This window comes from Misgurnus anguillicaudatus, chromosome 8 (assembly GCF_027580225.2).
Source record: "Misgurnus anguillicaudatus chromosome 8, ASM2758022v2, whole genome shotgun sequence".
Classification (NCBI taxonomy): domain Eukaryota; kingdom Metazoa; phylum Chordata; class Actinopteri; order Cypriniformes; family Cobitidae; genus Misgurnus; species Misgurnus anguillicaudatus.
This window is the reverse complement of record NC_073344.2, coordinates 2,396,814-2,403,113: the sequence shown is the minus strand read 5'-3', so window position 1 is coordinate 2,403,113 and position 6,300 is coordinate 2,396,814. Positions and strand designations below refer to the sequence as shown.

Sequence of the window (6,300 nt, the reverse complement as noted above, 5' to 3'; positions counted from 1 at the left end):
AATTACATTTTTATTTTAAATTTCAGTTTTATCAAATGTTTCAAAAGCAACCAACAGTACAAACTTAAATTGCTGAGACAAAAAAAATTCAATAGTTTGAACACTATGAAAATAAAATTAAATCAAATTAGAATAATATAATTTTTTTAACATATTATACACAGTATTAGCAGCGGGACAAAACTAACAAGTGTTCCTTTTGACCCGACAGGATCTACTCACAAAATAAAAGTAAGTCGAGTTTAAACTCGACTTACTTTTATTTTGAAAAACTGAGAAGTCTTCAGGAGTTATATAGTAAATACCATGAGATTTATCAGTATTGTAACACATGAAACGAGAAACACAACGCGTTGTAAGAAAAAAAGACCGCTTTTGGAATTTACTTATGATGGTTGAAAACACAGTTCTGGATCTACACGTCGAAATCGGTGAGTAAATAACGCGATATTTGTCAACTCTTTCAGAGGTTATGTGCTAATATGCTGTCATAGTGATATGCAGATGTTATTATCAGGGCTCGGAGAAAATCGCTTTGTTACTTTCGTTCTTCAACTCTCCCACACTTACTGGTTTTGCACTGAAGTCCAGCTTTTGTTGTTTGGGTAGTGGATGACCTGCTCACTGCTTCACACCACCGGGTGGGACTTGCTCTTAGTTTGACTGTCTGTGCCGTGCCGCAACTCCAAATGTTTTTTTTTTTTTTTATTTGACGTAGTGTTTTTGTAGCTGCATCTCTCTTCTCTCTCTATTGTACGTTGTTTACGTTTGTGTCGCTTACACGTGACCTGAATTGTCCTCGTGCTGAAAACGTGACTTGTCGCACACCTGACTTCACTTCCCGAGACGCAAGAAAAAATATACAAGAAAATATATATTTAACTAAGGAAAATTTCAAAAATAGTAACGCACAGTGACTTGGATAAGTAACTTTAATCTGATTACTGGTTTGGAAATATTAACGCGTTAGATTACTCGTTACTAAAAAAAGTGGTCAAATTAGAGTAACGCGTTACTAAGTAACGCGTTACCGGCATCACTGCGTGTAACACTGTAACACTGTACAAAGAAGAATAACTGAATTTGTACTCAAGAGTTCAAAGGTAAATTAGGTTCGACTCAAGGAGGATAGAATGACACTGAGCCAAGTTATAAATGAAATTTAACAGCCGGCATTTTAATTGAAAATTTAAAAAAAAATTTAGAAATAACTATTCCCACAATTTAAACAGATACTCTTAAAACCACAATTAAGAGTGGGAGAAAGTGCTTGATATTGAGCTCAAAATAGAATAAAGAGGAAATAAAAATAAAATAAAATAAAATGTCCCAAAGTCTCTTGTATCCTGTGTATATATACGGTCCTCAGATATCCATGTGTGTTGAAACAGTTCTCAAGTATCCATGTGTGTAAATATAGTTCTCAATGTGAATGTGTGTAAAGGCCTTTTTGTAATTTTTTCTACCCGGGTAGTGTGTACAAAGTGTGTGAGATCACAGCTTAGCTGTTATATCCCGTAAATCCACAAGGGGGCGTGGGTTCACTCCACGTGTGTATATCAAAAAGGGCTCTGGCTCGCCAATCAAAAGTAGGTCACGATGCAGAATCAAAATCCACTCATAAAACCCAATCTGCACAAAATAATGCAAATAACATTAAGCAGATCTTTTCATCTTAACATTTAAACACATATATTTACCTTAAGCAACATGAAATGCTCACCAGTACAAATATAAACGCAATGTATGATAATGTGAACACTTAAAACAGCTAAAAGTATACAAATATGTGACAATATTGTCATATAACAACTTACTTTCTCTCATTTCCATGTATATACTCATAAATGATGAAATCATTTAACCAACACAGACTTATTAGATTCGTTCACAAATTTAACTCTCTTAATATACATAAAAAATGCTTCTCAAACTTCATAGGTAACTCTAATTGGGTTTTAAAACACATATAGAGAAGGATTGATATTAGATTAACTAAAATAGTTAATAAACAACAAACTCACCAGAGTTCTCATAAAGAAACACGGTAAATCAACCGAAAAAATCAAATCTTTCACCAGATCTGAGATGCATTTCCAACCTGAATGATTTATAACATCATTAAGTAGAGAATTAACACATTTTAACATAAAAAATATCAAGATTAAATGATTTTTTCTGGAACATCACTCCGACCTCATGGATGCATGTCCAGCTGGCTTCTTCATCTGAACTAAACGCAGCCAGTTCACTCAATACACTTAAGTCAACTGCCCTCTAGTGGGCGGGAATGGTACTGCACCAATTACATGAATCTCTTTGAAAATGTACAAATCAAAAATGTTTCACAAATTAAATTACACATGAAAGTAGTGTTCAATTTAAAGAGGTTACATAACGTATACAGTAAAGTGCTAAGTTAAGCCAAAGTTGGCTGACTCTCCCTGGGACGAAAAAAACCCCTAGGAAAAAACCCAATGGGAAAAACTCCTAGAAGGACAAAAACCCTTGGGAGGAATTAATATATATTTATATATACATAGATACGGTAGGGATAGGAGGCGGGAAGCGGATTAAACTGGTTTAGTTGGTGGTCGTTGGTCGGGCATCGGCTGGTCATCACGTTGAAGGACAGCCAGTAGATCAGTGGTGTGATGACCTTCACAGCAACAGGAACTGGGTCTGTTTGTCTCATTGTCCTCAGGGTCGAGGACAAGACAGGGAGACAAAAACAGAGTTCTATTAGCGTAGGGGCCGTTCGCATGTAATGCAAGTGTCATGCAGTATTGTGGTTTAAAAACGCTTGGTTCCAGACAGGCTACCTATTGCAGCAATAGTATATTACCCATGTGAGGTATGTGAGTGCTTTGTTCTTGACAAAATAACTATTGCGGGACAAGTACAATTACTGGACATTTTATGTGAATGCTTTGTTAAAGAAGAATGTCTTAAGTTTAGATTTACGAACGCGTGCTAAGTGATATAAACTGTGACTTGTTCAGGTTTTTTATTATTATTTTTATTTATTTATTTTTTCTGTTGCATTCAGTGCTTTCTTCCAGAAACAACGGACCATATGTCAGCTCCAAATCAGTTCATATCACTTAGTTCATATCACTTAGCACATTGTTCGTGGCTCGACTTGTCGAGTCTGTTTTTCAAGATGTCTGCTGTCTGAATACGCGTAATGTGCTGTCTTTATAAAGTAGCTTCTTATTAAACTGTTTGTACACTTACAAAGTTCTCAATGCTTCGGTTTGCATGTAAGGACCCTCATTATGCTACTGTGGTAGTGTGAGGCTATTTTGAGCCTTGTTAGTGGTATTAACTAGCGATTTACTTGTACTTACTCTTTGCCCCATATACTAGCGCTATACGCTAATCTGTTTTTATTGATAAAAAACTCTTTACATTCGATTATCATGAAAACGCATCCCAGAGAACGATCTACTCGGTCACCATGTGTTAATTACCCCTAGGTTCATTTTTCACCGGAGTTGTCCTTTAATGAAAATAATATGAAAAAAATCAATAAAATGGGCAACCAGTCTTTGGAAGAAGAGGAGATCTCTGTCTCCCTCTTTAAAGGCGGAGTCCATGATGTTTGAAAGCCAATGTTGATATTTGAAATCACCTAAACAAACACGCCCCTACCCCAATAGAATCTGGACCTTCTGTTGATAGACCCGCCCCACACATACGCAACCCGGCATTTGATTTGATTTGATTGGCTATAAGTGTGTTTTGGTAGTCGGCCCGTCTTCTTTTCCAAAGCGTTTTTCAAACATCGTGGACTCCGCCTTTAAATGACCTGTATGAATGGGTTTTATTCCCTATCAAATTAAGGTCTAATGGACAGTAGATATGTTAGTTAAAGGGTTTTAGGTATGATACTATGAAAGAAAAAAGCACTAAAAAGACCAATAACCTTGATTATTAACCTATTGACACAGTATACACCATTTCCCCATAATATATATGTACTTACAAGGCATTTGCCCACCGGCAACTATAGTTGCCGCTTGGACTTTTGACTAAGTATATAAAAAACTATAGATCTCTTGTAAGATTTGTTTTGTTTGGATGACTCTAGAGACCTTCATGATTATGTAGATACATAAATGTCAACCAAAAATACTTGTTAGTAAAATGAAAATTACCTTTCTTTTGGAGGGTTTGCCTTCGCCATGTTTCTTGGAAGAAGAGGTAAGAAGTTGACAGCCTCATGTGACAGGAAGGAGATAAATACCTTTTCTTTCTTTTTTAAATCCTTTATTTGATTGTTAGCTTGCATGTCATTGAGAAATAAAACATGGATAACATCTAAAAAATTCTTAAAAAAAGGAAAATGACAACTATGCACTGTGGCAACTATAGTTGCCGGTGGGCTGAAATGGGTTAAAATAGGGCCCATGATGTATTTAGCTAGTGATACCACTACCAGTCTTAAATGTATAACTGATGATGACAGAGTTTTTTTTCTCTCTGCATAATCATAGGAACCCAGGCAGTACCGTCGTTTCACAATGTTTCCATCACCATCATCAGTGGATGCCTTTGCCGTCTGTAGCCTGAGATTTCAGATTTGCAGCAAAAAATTTGATTTTCCCATTTATTGGAATGCTGTGCAGGTATTTAAGTATTTTAATAACTGTGTTAAATAAAGTAGTCTTTACGTTTACAATAAATGTATTGCTTGTTTATATTTTTACAGGTTGTACCTTGCAGCCATCCATTACAACGTTACCAAGCCGTAACAAAAGCAGGAGAGGGAAAGTATAAGGTTATGTTCCCAAAAAACACAAGCGACATACTGTAAGCAGTAATGTTTTTATTTCAAATATATTCATAATTAAAAACTTAATGTATGAAGCAGATAAAAAAAATTATTGACTGCAATATTTCTACAGTTATATGGATGATGTGATCAGGCTTGTGTTTGATGAGGTATTTGAAGATAAGCTGAAGGAAACCCCGATTCCAATGGACCTGGCATCACAGTTTGAGAGACCTTCAAAGGACGTGATTGCATGCCATCTTCAGTGTAGGGGTCGTCTGAAGCCAACATACTGACCAGTCAGATCAGGAAGCTCCAAGCGTATCTTGAGAACAACACACGACAGGATGATAACCCTATAGTGTCGTCTTAAATAGCAGCAGCTGACAAAGCTTTGATATGCCATTTATCTGTATAGAATAGATAGCTGTAAGATGTGAAATGAACAATTTTTGAAAGAAGAGCACAATATGGTTACTAAAGTATGTTTATTTGTATATTGTTTAACATTTAAATATATATTTGTAATAAATAAAAAAACTTTTGATTGAGTACTATATTTTCTTTAAAGTTACATCTTTTGTTATTTTGGGTACTTTGTTACTATAATGATACTCGTTTAAAAATGTAATAAAACTTACTCTAGTCCTGCGCCTCAAAGGCTTATAGTCAGTACAATAAATGTTCTGTGTGTAGGGATTTAGACAATTAGTGCAAAACCTGGATGATGGATCATGCAGGTAAGAGGCCCTGGAACCTGTTGCATTCTCCTTAAAACCTAATAAGTAAAAACATAGCACGTATAAGTAAGCAGTCTTTCATAATAAAGTTTACCATAGTGAAATAATGTAGAACTAACATTCATTTCAATTAATACTTTCTATGTGCTACATTTGGTGTTTCCATATAGTTTGAACAGTAATTTAGTATGTAAGCAGTCTTTTATAATAAAGTTTACTATAGTAAAATAATGTAGAAATTACCAAGTGAAATAGTTTTATAATTATTTCAACGAATACTTTCTATGTGCTACATTTGGTGTTTCCATATAGTTTGCACAGTAATGTAGTACATTATATTTACCTTTTGGATGTCTTTGCAACACATTTTCTTCTTTGTTTAGCATTCTGGCAGAGTTAAAGACAATCGCGTTCATTGATGGAGATCGTTTATATCGTAACGGCCATCTGATCTCTCTGGATCGAGCGGTAAGGCAGTACAGACACCATCGTTTATAGAGAAATATAACTGCTTGTTTACGTTGCCTGTGAATCTCAGTCAGGAGCCGAAAACCCACGCGTAGTCAGGGGCCTAACCTTTCAAACACACACTGAACACAGTTGACCAATAACAGTTGAGTAGGTCATCTGACCAATCCGAGTACGCTAGACATTTTGGGAGGCAGAGACAGGAACTAAATCCGAGCTTTTCACAGACAGGCCAAAATTGGTGAGGAATGTAAGCAGTTTATAAGACTCACAATGCATTCAAGTTTTAATAACATGTATGTACTATAGGATATT

General features: G+C 35.6%; 1 long non-coding RNA gene across 1 annotated transcript; it reads left to right on the top strand.

The window, feature by feature from the left end:
• The first annotated feature begins 3,982 nt into the window (after positions 1 to 3,982).
• On the top strand, positions 3,983 to 5,417 carry LOC129449891 (uncharacterized). Its single transcript, XR_008646183.2, has 3 exons — positions 3,983 to 4,631; positions 4,715 to 4,815; positions 4,911 to 5,417. It is a non-coding gene; the product is annotated as an uncharacterized lncRNA (long non-coding RNA).
• Positions 5,418 to 6,300: the final 883 nt, after the last annotated feature.